This window comes from Mustela erminea, chromosome 6, assembly GCF_009829155.1.
Source record: "Mustela erminea isolate mMusErm1 chromosome 6, mMusErm1.Pri, whole genome shotgun sequence".
In the NCBI taxonomy this organism is placed as follows: domain Eukaryota; kingdom Metazoa; phylum Chordata; class Mammalia; order Carnivora; family Mustelidae; genus Mustela; species Mustela erminea.
In genome coordinates, this window is record NC_045619.1 from 101,247,289 (window position 1) to 101,261,834 (window position 14,546).

Sequence of the window (14,546 nt, forward strand, 5' to 3'; positions counted from 1 at the left end):
AAAAAAATAAAATAAGTCCTTCTGAATTAAAAAAAGATCTATACAACATTAAGAAGAAATTATTAATTGAGTTGTTTGACCCAAGCATTGGAGATCCAACTCACTCATTTGTATTCCTTATGTGGATGGTTTCAGGGTTAGGTAAGGCTCCTTTAGCAAAGCCCATTTCAAGGGACCAGAGGCATAAGTGGGCTCTGTTGCAGCAGCCCAGGCTTATGTATCCTGTTGCAGCATGGTTAGCAACATCTAGCAAAGAGCTTAGCTCTCAATAGGTCTCATTCATTTCTCCACAAATCCAGTGAATGATGCCCAGAAACCAGACCAGATCAAACCTATTAAATTGAAGACAAGCAGACACTAAGTGGAGAACAAGGACTCTTTATCCACTGCCATTAAAATAAGTCCCCCTACCTTTGGAAGGAAAAACAGAGGAAATTCTTCCTGAAAAAAAGAAAACCAACTCCAACTGAGAATCTCCATCTGGAATTGACCAAGTGTTTATTGCACTGAACCTGAGCAAACTTAAAGAACACATTTTCAGTAGGAGAGCATGAGTTAACTTTTAATTGGAAATGGGCACGTGCACCCGAATGTTTATAGCAGCAATGTCCACAATAGCCAAACTATGGAAAGAACCTAGATGTCCATCAACAGAGGAAATTTTTAATCCATACAAAAACCCTTGCCAGTGAGCAAGATGAAATCAGTTACAAAAATAGAAAACACTACATTTGTGCATATTTGAGCTCTAGAGGACATTCTCAGGTCCACTAAAGATAGATAATTCCCAAACCTTCCCAAGTTTTTTTTTTTCATTTCATGTTTTTTCATCATGATAACTGTACTCTTTAATCCCCATCCCCTATTTCCCCCATTTCCCTACACATACCTCCCCTCTGTGAGCCTGTGTTCTCAATAGTTAAGAGTCTGTTTCTTGGTTTGTCTCTCCTCTCTTTCTCTCTCTCTCTTTTTCTTTTCCCTTTGTGCACTTGTTTTGTTCCTGAAATTCCACATATGAGTGAGATCCTATGGTATTCACCTGGTGTTCTCTGACTGACATATTTCATGTAGCAATATACTCTCTAGTTCTATCCATATTGTTGCAAATGGCAAGGTTACATTATTTTTATGGCTAAGTAATATTCCATTGTGTAGATATACCACACCTTCTTTATCCATTCATCAATCCATGGACACTTGAGCTCCATAATTTGGCTATCCTAAATAATGCTGTTATCAACATAAGGGTGCACTTATCCCTTTGCAGTAGTATTTTTGTATTTGGGGGGTAAATACCCAGTATTGTCATTCCTGGATTATAGGCTAGTTCTAGTTTCAAATTTTTGAGGAAACTCCATACTGTTTTCCAGAGTGGCTGCACCAGCTTGCATTCCCACAATAACATAGGAGGGTTCCCCTTTCTCCACATCCTTGTCGACACCTGTCATTTCCTAACTGTTTAATTTTAGCCATTCTGACTGATGTGAGGTGGTATCTCACTGTGGTTTTGATATGTATTTCCCTGATGTCAAGTGATGTTGAGAACTTCTTCATGTATCTGTTGGCCGTTTGGATGTCTTCTATGCACAAATATCTGTTCATGTCTTCTGCCCACTTCTTGATTGGATTATTTATTCTTTCGGTGTTGAGTTTGGTAAGTTCTTTATAGATTTTGGATACAAGCCCTTTATCTGCTATGTCATTTTCAAATATCTTTTCCCATTCTGTGGGTTGTCTTTCTGTTTTATTGACTGTTTCCTTTGCTCTTCAAAAAGCTTTTTATCTTGATGAAGTCTCAGTAGTTCATTTTCGCTCTTGCTTCCCTTGCCTTTGGTAATGTTTCCAGGAGGAAGTTTCTGTGGCTGAGGTTGAAGAGGTTTCTGCTTGGGTTCCCCTCAAGGATTTTGATGGGTTCCTTTCTCACATTGAGGTTTTTCATCCATTTTCAGTCTATTTTTGTGTGTTATGTAAGGAAATGGTCCATTTTCATTCTTCTGCATGTGGCTGTCCAATTTTCCCAACACCATTTGTTGAGGGACTGTCTTTTTTCCATTAGACATTCTTTCCTGTTTTGTCAAAGATCAGTTGACCATAGAGTTAAGGGTCCACTTCTCAGTTCTCTGTTCTATTCCATTGATCAGTCTGTTTTTGTGCCAGTACCATACTGTCTTGATGATTACAGCTTTGTAATAGAGCATGAAGTCTGGAATTGTGAGGCTGCCAACTTTGGTTTTCTTTTTTCAACATTCCTCTGGATATTTGGGGGCTTTTCTGGTTCCATATAAATTTTAGGATTATTTATTCCATTTCTTTGAAAAAAAAAGTGGATGGTATTTTGATAGGGATTGCATTAAATGTGTATATTGCTCTAGGTAGCATAGACATTTTCACAATATTTGTTCTTCCAATCCATAAGTATGGAACATTCTTCCATTTTCTTGTGTCTTCCTCAATTTCTTTCATGAGAACTTTATAGTTTTCTGAGTACAGATTTTTTGCCTCTTTAGTTAGATTTATTCCTGGGTATCTTGTGTTTTGGGGTGCAATTGTAAATGGGATAGACTCCTTAATTTCTCTTTCTTCTATCTTGTTATTGGTGTATAGAAATGCAACTGATTTTTTTGCATTGATTCTAAACCCTGACACTTTGCTAAATTCCTGTATAAGTTCTAGAAGTTTTGGAGTGGAGTCTTTTGGGTTTTCCACATAAAGTATCATATTATCTGCAAAGAGTGAGACTTTGACTTCTTCTTTGCTGATTCAGATGCCTTTTCTTTTCGTTGTCTGATTGCTGAGGCTAGGACTTCTTGTACTATGTTGAATAACAGTGGTGATAGTGGACAGCCCTGTCATGGTCCTGACCTTAGAGGAAAAGCTCTCAGTTTTTCCCCAGTGAGAATGATATTCGCTGCAGGTTTTTCATAGATGGTTTTTATGATATTGGGGTACATACTCTTTATCCCTACCCTGTGAAGAGGTTTTTTTTTTTTTTATCAAGAAAGGATGCTCTACTTTGTCAAATATTTTTCAGTGTCTATTGAGAGTATCATATGGCTCTTGTTCTTTCTTCTATTAATGTACTGTATCACATCAATTTGCAAACTTTGAACCAATCTTGTAGCCCAGGAATAAATCCCACTTGGTATGGTGAATAATCCTTTTTAATCCTATTGGCTAGTATTTTGGTGAGAATTTTTGCATCCATATTCATCTGGGATATTGGTCTGTAATTTTTCTTTTTGATGGGGTCTTTGTCTGGTTTGGGTATCAAGGTAATGCTGGCCTCATAAAATGAGGCCTTCCATTTTGTTTTTTGGAACAGATTCAGGAGAATAGGTATTAATTCTTCTTTAAGTGTTTGGTACAATTTCCCTGGAAAGCTGTCTGGTGTTGGGCTCTTGTTTGTTGGGAGACTTTTGGTTACTGCTTCAATCTCCTTACAGGTTATGGGTCTGTTCAGGTTTTCTGTTTTTTACTGGTTCAGTTGATAGTTTATACGTCTCAAGGAATGCATCCATTTCTTCAAAATTTGCTGGTATATAGTTGCTCATAATATGTTTCTATAACTGTTTGTATTTCTTTGGTGTTGGGTCCTTTCTCTTTACTTTTTGAGAAGTATGGCCAGGGATTCATCAATCTTATTAATCCTTTCCAAGAACCAGCTCCTAGTTTCATTGATCTGTTCTACTGCCCTTTTGGTTTCTACTTCATTGATTTTTGCTCTGATTTTTATTGTTTCTCTTCTTCTTCTGTGTTAGGCTTCTTTGCTGTTCTTTCTCCAGGCCCTTTAGGTGTAGGGTTAGGATGTATACTTGAGACCTTTCTTGTTTCTTGAGAAAGGCTTGTATTGCTATATACTTTCCTCTCAGGACTGCCTTTGCTGCATCCCAAAGATTTTGGACAGTTGTGTTTTCATTTTCATTTGTTTCCACGGATTTTTTAAATTCTTCTTTAATTTTCTGGTTGGCTGATTCATTCTTTAGTAGGATGCTCTTTAGCATCCATGTATTTGAGTTCTTTCCAACTTTCCTCCAGTGGTTGAGCTCTAGTTTCAAAGCATTGTGGTCTGAAAATAGGCAGGGAATGATCCTAATATTTTGGTACTGGTCGAGACCTGATTTGTGACCCAGTATGTGATCTATTCTGGAGAATGTTCCATGTGCACTAGAGAAGAATGTGTATTCTTGTTGCTTTGGGAAGGAATGTTCTGAATATATCTGGGATGTCAATCTGGTAATGTGTATCATTTAAAGCCCTTATTTCCTTGTTGATCTTTTACTTAGATGATTGGTCGATTTCAGTGAGGGAGGTGTAAAAGTCCTCTACTATTATTATATGACTGTCAATATATTTCTTTAATTTTGTTATTAATTGGTTTATATAATTCACTCCTCCCGTGTTAGGGGCATAGATATTTAAAATTACTAGATCTTCTTGTCAGACAGACACTTTAGGTATGATAAAGTGTCCTTCCTCATCTCTTATTATAATCTTTGGCTTAAAATCTAATTTGCATAATATAAGGATTGCCACAGCAGCTTTCTTTTGATGTCTATTAGCATGGTAAATTTTTTTCCACCCCTTCACTTTAAATCTGGAGGGGGTCTTTGGGTCTAAAATGAGTTTCTTGCAGACAGCATGTCGATGGGTCTTGTTTTTTTAATCAATTCTGATACCTGTGTCTCTTGACTAGGGCACTTAGCCCATTTACATTCAGGACAACTATTGAAAGATATGGATTTAGTGCCATTGTATTGCCTGTAAGGTAACTGTTACTGTATACTGTCTCTGTTCCTTTCTGGTCTGTTACTTTTAGGCTCTCTCTTTGCTTAGAAGACCCCTTTCAATATTTCCTGTAGGGCTGGTTTGGTGTTTACAATTTCTTTTAGTTTTTGTTTGTCCTGGAAGCTTTTTTCTCTCCTTCTATTTTCAATGATAGCCTAGCTGAATATAGTACTCTCGACTGCATGTTTTTCTCATTTAGTGCTCAGAATATATCATGCCAGTCCCTTCTGGCCTGCCAGGTCTCTGTGGATAGATCTGCTGCCAATCTAATATTTCTAACATTGTTTATTACAGACCTCTTGTCCTGTGCTGCTTTCAGGATTTTCTCTTTGTCACTAAAACCTGTAATTTTTGCTATTAGATAACAGGGTGTGGACCTATTTTTATTGATTTTGATGGGGGTTCTCTGTGCCTCCTAGATTTTGATGCTTGCTCCCTTTGCCATATTAGGGAAATTCTCTACTATAATTTGCTCCAATATACCATCTGCCCCTCTCTCTTTCTTCTTCTTCTAGGATCCCAATTATTCTAATATTGTTTCATCTTATAATATCACTTATCTTTCAAATTCTCCCCTCATGGTCCAGTTGTTGCTTGTTTCTCTTTTGCTCAGCTTCTTTATTCTCTGTCATTTGGTCTTCTACATCACTAATTCTCTCTTCTGCCTCACTTATCCTCGTAGTAAGAGACTCCATTTTTTATTGCACCTCATTAATAGCTTTTTAAATTTCAACTTGGTTAGATTTTGGTGAGGTTTTATTTATTCTCCAGAAAGGGATTTTATTTCTCCATAAAGGGATTCTATGCTTTCTTCAAGCTCAGCTAGCATCTTTATACTCATAATTCTGAACTCCAGTTTCTGACATCTTATTAATGTCTGTATTGATTATGTCCCTAGCAGTTGATACTATTCTTTTTTGAGGTGAGTTTTCCTGCCTTGTCATATTGTCCAGAGAAGAATAGATGAATGAGAGAACAGAATGCTAAAAGGGTGACAATGACCCCATAAAAATATACACTAACCAAATCAGAGGAGACCTGAAACCAGGGTAGGGTGGGAGGAGAAGAAAGAAAAAAAAAAGTATGATTAGGCTGGTTACTAAAACAGAGCCACATATTTTATGAGTGTATTTTGGTCTGTTATGAGAAACTACCTCCCAAAATTTTAAAGAAAGAAACACACACACACACACACACACACACACACACATAAGGGTAAACACGATGAAGGGATGAAGTATGACTGTAAAAATGAAAATTTAAAAAAGATTTTTGAAAAGAAATTGATAAGGGCGCCTGGGAGGCTCTGTGGATTAAGCCTCTACCTTCGGCTCAGGTCATATCTCAGGGTCCTGGGACGGAGTGCCGCATCAGGTTCTCTGCTTGGCAGGGAGGCTGCTTCCTCCTCTCTCTCTGCCTGCCTCTCTGCCTGCTTGTGATCTCTTTCTGTCAAATAAATAAATAAAATATTTTTTAAAAAAGATAAAAATGAATTGATAAGAAGTTGGTTGAAAAAAGAAAAAAAAAGAGAGAATGTGATCAGGCTGGAGACTAAAATAAAGCCATATGCTAGACTTAATATACATTTCAGTCTATTAGATCAAAATCAAAAGCTTCTGCACAGCAAAGGAAACAGTCAACAAAACAAAAAGGCAACCCACAGAATGGGAGAAGATATTTGCAAATGACAGTACAGACAAAAGGTTGATATCCAGGATCTATAAAGAACTCCTCAAACTCAACATGCACAAAACAGACAATCATATCAAAAAATGGGCAGAAGATATGAACAGACACTTCTCCAATGAAGACATACAAATGGCTATCAGACACATGAAAAAATGTTCATCATCACTAGCCATCAGAGAGATTCAAATTAAAACCACATTGAGAGACCACCTTACACCACTTAGAATGGCCAAAATTAGCAAGACAGGAAACAACATGTGTTGGAGGGGATGTGGAGAAAGGGGAACCCTCTTCCACTGTTGGTGGGAATGCAAGTTGGTGCAGCCACTTTGGAGAACAGCGTGGATATTCCTCAAGGAATTAAAAATAGAGCTTCCCTAGGGCCCTGCAATTGCACTACTGGGTATTTACCCCAAAGATACAGATATCGTGAAAAGAAGGCCATCTGTATCCCAATGTTTATAGCAGCAATGGCCACGGTCGCCAAACTGTGGAAAGAACCAAGATGCCCTTCAACGGACGAATGGATAAAGAAGATGTGGTCCACATACACTATGGAGTATTATGCCTCCATCAGAAAGGATAAATACCCAACTTTTGTAGCAACATGGACGGGACTGGAAGAGATGATGCTGACTGAAATAAGTCAAGCAGAGAGAGTCAATTATCATATGTTTTCGCTTATTTGTGGAGCATAACAAATAGCATGGAGGACAAGGGGAGTTAGAGAGGAGAAGGGAGTTGAGGGAAATTGGAAGGGGAGGTGAACCATGAGAGACTATGGACTCTGTAAAACAATCTGAGGGGTCTGAAGGGGCAGGGGGTGGGAGGTTGGGGGAACCAGGTGGTAGGTATTGGAGAGGGCACGGATTGCATGGAGCACTGGGTGTGGTGCAAAAACAATGAATACTGTTACGCTGAAAATAAATTTTTAAAATTTAAAAAAAAAGAAGAAGAAACTGTATCCCAAAATTTTAAAGAAAAAAAAAACTTAGATGTATACAAAAAATAAAGTAAAATACAATAAAGGGTTAGAATATGACTATAAAAATGAAAATTAAAAAAGATTTTTAAAAAGGTATTAATAAGATAAAATAGGTTAAAATAGGAAAGAGGAAAAATTCAAAAAATAGAAAAAGAAAAAATAATGAAAATTTTTAAAATTTAACTTTGAAAAACTAAAGAATCATAGGGGAAAAGCCACGGATTCCATGTGCTGCATTCCCCTAGTGCTGGAGTTCCACGATTCTTATTGATCAGGGAACTTGGTCTTGGCTGGATGTTCTTGCTGATCTTCTGGGGGAGAGACCTATTGCAGTGATTATTAAGTGTCTTTGCCTGAGGCAGAACTGCACTGCTGTTGCCAGGGGCTGGGCTAAGTAATCTGCTTGGGTTTGCTCTCAGGAGCTTTTGTTCCTGAACACTTTCCATACCACTTTGGAGGATGGGAATGAAGATGGGGACCTCACAATATCCGCTCTGGAGGAGCCGAGAGCTCAGAGCCCCACTCCTCAGTGCTCCCTCAGAGAAAAGCAGTCAATCCTTCCTGTCTTCCTGGTCTCTGGCTGCACTCTGAGCTCACCAGGCCTGTGACTGAGCCTGTCTGTCTCTGGTGCACAGCCCCATTTGGAGTCTCCAAACCCAGCAGATTCATGCCATGCTCTCCCACATGGCTTCTCCCAAAGGATGAAGGTGAGTCTCCCCAGATCTTCTATTTGTGAGGTCCCTGCTTGAAGAGCAGTGACCCAATTGTGCTTTGTATTCCAGTTTAAGGTATCCCCAAGCTGAGAGCGCACTGATCAGCTCCATATCTACAGCCAGCTTCCCCACACTGATACCTGGGAGCTCTGCCACACTCAGATACCCCTGGACTTTCTGTGACCTGAGACCACATTGTCCCCACAAGGACTCCATCCCTCCACCCCCGTTTAGCCTCTGGAACTTTGTCCCTCAGTGGAGCAGACTTCTAAAAGTTCTGATTTTGTGTTCTGCTGCTCTACGGCTTGCTGGGAGCGAACCCCTCCCCGGTGGTCTCTCTTCCCACATGTTGCCTTGGATTCACTTCCCTGCACATCTTACCTTCCAGAAAGTGGTCGTTTTTATGTTCCTAGAATTGTTGCTTTTCTTCTCTTTGATGTCCTTTTGAGTTTGTACGTGTTCAGAATGGTTTAATGACTATCTAGCTGAACTCCTGGGACCTGATGATACTTAAGTCTCCTACTCCTCTACCGTCTTGATCCTCCTCTCACATTTAAGTCTTTCCTGAATTTATAAATGCTCCAAGCTATCATCTCTATGAAGCACTTTCTGATCCTTCCAGCTAGAAATCACTGCTGTGTCTAATTAATCTGTACAAATGTGTTTACTGTCTCCAAATTGGAAACTTCTTGAGAGCAGGGACTGTGTCTTATTCTTCAATGTCTCTTTAAGACCAAGTAAAAGTGCATAGTAAAAGCTTAATAAATATTGGGTAAAGAAATGGAGGGGTCCCTGCATACTCAGTCAGTTAAGTGTCTGCCTTTGGCTCAGGTCATGATCCCAGGCTCCAGAGATCAAGACCCACATCCAGCTCCCTGCTCAGAAGGAAGTCTGCTTCTCCCTCTCCCTTTGCTACTCACCCTGCTTGTGCTCTCTCTCAGATAAATAAATAATAAAATCTCTTTTAAAAAGAGAGAAAGAAAGAAAAGAATTGGATACATGAACAATGATAAAACCTGCAGTTTATAAGTATTGGGGTTCATGGAAGCTAGGAAACAGGGAAGACACAAATCTGACTAATCACATTCAGCACAGACTAAATTGGAGGTGAGAAGTCAAAGATCCCATCAGTTAGAGGAATCAGATATAAAATGTCTTCAACACCCACTCTGGGGAAGTTCAAATGTGTTCAATTTCTATACAAAGTTATACCTTACAAGCTTCTCCAAGAAAAAACTGATAGCAGTGCTATCAAAAGTTTGAAGGGTATGGCATAGACAGGAAATAACCATCCAATATTCCCTGTTCTAGGCACTAATGACTATTTCTGGCCAATGAAATGCAGGTAAGTATCACGTGTGTCCCTTCCCAGTGGAGGAAGTGAGAAGCCCGGGTATGACTCTCTAGTCTCTCAATCTCTTGCCATGGAAGCTGCATGTTCCAGATGGGACATTAACAAGATGACAAAGCCCTCAGTCAGCCTGGGTTCCTGATTTCCTAAGGAGCACATAGCCCTCCACTGACTGCAGCAGATTTTAGCATGGTGATAAATAAGTCTCTGTGTGTGTGTGTGTGTGTGTGTGTGTGTGTGTGTGTGTGTACTACTGAGACTTTTTTTTTTAAGATTTTATTTATTTATTTGTCAGAGAGAGAGCAAGCACAGGCAGACAAAGTGACAGGCAGAGGCAGAGGGAGAAGCAGGCTCCCCGCTGAGCAAGGAGCCTGATGTGGGACTCCATCCCAGGACACTGGAATCATGACCTGAGCTGAAGGCAGCTGCTTAACCAACTGAGCCACCCAGGCATCCCACTACTGAGACCTTTGTGTTCATTTGTTCCAGTGGCATAATGTAGTCTATTCTGATTGAGGTGAAGGAGAAAGACTTGGAAAGAAGATGGAGTCTGCCATGTGAAGAAGGTGCTTCTTTGTAGTTTCTTGCATCCAGGTTTCTTCTTCTGTATTCATTACAAGCTGCTCTCTCAGATCTCAGTGTGCTTCCTCTGTTGGACTCTGTTGGTTCCCAGTTACTGTTTTTGACTTACTGACAACTACATGAAAAACCCCCCTTTTAAGAGCAACTGGACTTGGCTGCACCTCCTTTCTCCTTTTACCCCAGTCTGTGCTAATAGCCACACTCCTATTTCTCTGCTTTCATCTCTCAACATCTTGATCTTTATCTTTAACCATCTCTCCTTTCTGCAAGGTTACTCAATTTATCACCTTTGACTTTATTTTTATCCTTCCACATTCCCATATTAATGAAAAGACATTGTGTGCTTTTAAACCTCTTCCATTGCTTCTTGGTTTCCTGAGCAAACCTGATTCCTGGATTTAGGGCTCCATTTTCTCCATTTTCAGGTTTTAATTACTTTCATGGCCTTTGGGTAAAAAATAACTTCCCCAAATTGATTTTTTTTCCTCATTCCTAGAAATGGCACACTCAAACCATATGCCCTTGTGAACACAAGGTTGGGGCCCCTCCCAGGGCCTCGGAAGGGCCCATACAGTACAAAGCCAGGAAGTTAGGCTTTATTAGCTTCATGATTAATCCTCCTCTGCTCAGAGCTTAGGTAATTAGCCAGTCCAGAGCAATTTGAGTTTTCATGGGCAGTGATTCTTTTTTTGTTTTTTTTTTTATTTATTTTCAGCATAACAGTATTCATTGTTTTTGCACCACACCCAGTGCTCCATGCAATCCGTGCCCTCTCCAATACCTACCACCTGGTTCCCCCAACCTCCCACCCCCTGCCCCTTCAGACCCCTCAGATTGTTTTACAGAGTCCATAGTCTCTCATGGTTCACCTCCCCTTCCAATTTCCCTCAACTCCCTTCTCCTCTCTAACTCCCCTTGTCCTCCATGCTATTTGTTATGCTCCACAAATAAGCGAAAACATATGATAATTGACTCTCTCTGCTTGACTTATTTCAGTCAGCATCATCTCTTCCAGTCCCGTCCATGTTGCTACAAAAGTTGGGTATTTATCCTTTCTGATGGAGGCATAATACTCCATAGTGTATGTGGACCACATCTTCTTTATCCATTCGTCCGTTGAAGGGCATCTTGGTTCTTTCCACAGTTTGGCGACCGTGGCCATTGCTGCTATAAACATTGGGATACAGATGGCCTTCTTTTCACGATATCTGTATCTTTGGGGTAAATACCCAGTAGTGCAATTGCAGGGCCCTAGGGAAGCTCTATTTTTAATTCCTTGAGGAATATCCACGCTGTTCTCCAAAGTGGCTGCACCAACTTGCATTCCCACCAACAGTGGAAGAGGGTTCCCCTTTCTCCACATCCCCTCCAACACATGTTGTTTCCTGTCTTGCTAATTTTGGCCATTCTAAGTGGTGTAAGGTGGTCTCTCAATGTGGTTTTAATTTGAATCTCTCTGATGGCTAGTGATGATGAACATTTTTTCATGTGTCTGATAGCCATTTGTATGTCTTCATTGGAGAAGTGTCTGTTCATATCTTCTGCCCATTTTTTGATATGATTGTCTGTTTTGTGCATGTTGAGTTTGAGGAGTTCTTTATAGATCCTGGATATCAACCTTTTGTCTGTACTGTCATTTGCAAATATCTTCTCCCATTCTGTGGGTTGCCTTTTTGTTTTGTTGACTGTTTCTTTTGCTGTGGGCAGTGATTCTTAAGCCACTTAAGCCCAAGGTTACTGCTAGGATAGTTTGCTCTCCAACCAGAAGGCATTTCAAAATCAAATAAAAGAAGAGGAGAATCTGGGCATCTGAACCATCTATGGTTGGCACTCAGACCTCAAAGCTGGGTGCTCCCACAGGGGTGCTGCATTGCACATGGAGTTTTGATGCAGCTTAAGGTCCTTGAAAACACTGAAAATACAGCAAAACTTCTTCCTCCTTTTAACATCTAAAAAGTCTGCAAACAGGCTCTTTTTTATTTTTCTTTGAATTCTTCCCCACCTGGGCATGTTATCTAAAGCCCCTGCAGGCTGCAGACATCTGCTGAGGTCCCGTAGGGACAAAGGTTGGAGTAAAGCCTATATTCCCTATTTTACCTCCCAGGTACTGCTACCAGAGTGCCTGAAATTTTTAACTCATTTATTTATGTGCCACTTAATCTCCTAAACTATATATGGAGGGGAGGGGCTCTGTATTTCCAATGTCTATAACTTACTAGAAGCTCAACTAATGTTTGTTGAATGAGTAACACTGTATTGGACACTTAAGAGAAATGATCATGTGTAAAAAGAGCTCTTTTTGAGAATATTACTTAGGTAACTGACACTTTAGCTTTAAGGGCATACGATTTCAGCAATTAATAAATGCCAAATTTAAGAAGAGAAAAAGCTTATCATCCATGAATGTATATTAGCAAAAAATGCTGCCAATCTCTCTGCCTGCAAAGATACCCAGGACAAACCACAACATCCTAACAGGTGGAAACTTATTACATCTTAATCAGATACAACGGAAGAGACAGGATATTTACATATGTATTTAACATTTGGCTGTTTTTCAAGTAAAACCACACAGGAATACAACAGGAAGAAAAGTATATTACTAAAAAAGTTCTGCAATACTGTTTATATGATATAGAGATGAGGTAGTGAGAGAATCCTTTTGCTTATGCAAATAGCTTAATTAGTCTTCCACATCTTCAAAGGCGAGTCCTCTTCAGCTGATCTTGAAGTATACTGTAAAGAACAAGACAACTAAATTGTTCTACATGATAAAGTAAACTACCAATAGGAGTAATAACACTCAGAGAAGAGGAGCCAGAAGGTCAGACTGCAGGAGTAAGAGATGTGTGCGCCTCACAGATTACTATGAGGATTTTCCCAGGAGACTCAGTGGCTCAACAAGTCTGACCCTCCCTGACCTGAAACTTACGGCTGCTCTCCTGAAGTAGAAAGAAACTAGTCATTCAAAAATGAAACGGAATTATCATCCGCAAACCTGTTACTACATAATACCTCATCAGCTCCAGTAACGTGGCAGGAAGTCACCTGAACAGTAAGAAGGGACAAAAAGGAATCAAAAGAAAGTATGGAAGAAAACCAAGAAATAGGGACTTATCTGTACCCATGTAAGACTCTGTAGAGAAAGGGGCAGCAGTATAGAAAAGTTAATAGATGATCTCTTCCATCCTTTGGATGTCACAGATGCTCACGAAGTTTGGGTTCTTTTTTTTTTTTAAGATTTTATTTATTTATTTGACAGAGATCACAAGTAGGCAGAGAGGCAGGCAGAGAGATAGGGGGAAGCAGGCCCCCTGCTGAGCAGAGAGCCCGATGTGGGACTCGATTCCAGGACTCTGGGATCAGGACCTGAGTCAAAGAAAGAGGCCTTAACCCACTGAGCCACCCAGGCGCCCCAAAGGGTTTAGGTTCTTTTTGAAAATGAAGGGTTGCATGGCTTTCCAATTGTTAGAAGTCATGGTGGCTTGTAAGAGCTTATTTAGTCAGAGCAACTCCATCTTGGTTAAATAGCCATTTTGTTGTTTGTGCAGTAAACTTAAATTAAGCCCCCCGCCCCGAGAAACTTACTTAGAAGCAAGTCCAGGAAACCAGTAAAATGTAGTTGGCTAGCTCCTGATAACAGCCCAGAATACAAGGATGAGTCAGGCCAGATGGAGACATCTAATCAGTACGAAGCACTGTTTCTAACAGTGAGAAGGTCCTGCCCAAACCAAAATGACTCCATCCTGGGAAGGACGACCATCTTATTATTCACACTGAATATGTTAACTGACTAAGCCTTCCCAGAAAGTACTATTTGTAACAGTTCCTGGTATGGGGTAATCTTGAATAGCAAGTCACCAGACCAGATGGAACTAGCCAATCAGCAAAAGACACACGAACCCAGTGGGTTAAAAGAACAAGATATGGGTTGCAGTTTTACCCAATAATAGGTAGCCTGTGAGAGGTCGCTGTCTTTAGAGGCAGCCCTGACCGGTCAGTCGATTCTTGAGCCTGTAAGCTGGGGGTGGTCACTCTCTTCGGAGGCGGCCCTTGCCAGTCAGTCTGACTTCTACTGCTTGGCATAGAATAAAGCTTTGCATAACTTTCACTTTGTCTCAGTCTCATTCCTTTAATAACGGACCCCAACAGGCTTTTCCACATTAGCTTTTCCAAGATGGGTAAACACTGTTATAGCAACAGGAAACCTGCTTACCCAGTCAAAGCTCTCAAAAGAAAATACCAAAGGGTACACCTTTGTGCCACCCAAACTGTTAGCAAAATGGTACTTGGTGGGGATAGAGGAGTGTCAACGAGATTCCATACAAACAATTATGGTGCTACAAATAAATTCTCAGAGAAAAAGCAATTGCTTGGGTGAAGAAAGGATCAAGGTATTGGAGCACAGAAAAGAGTAGTTTCTAGAATCCAGCTAGAAATC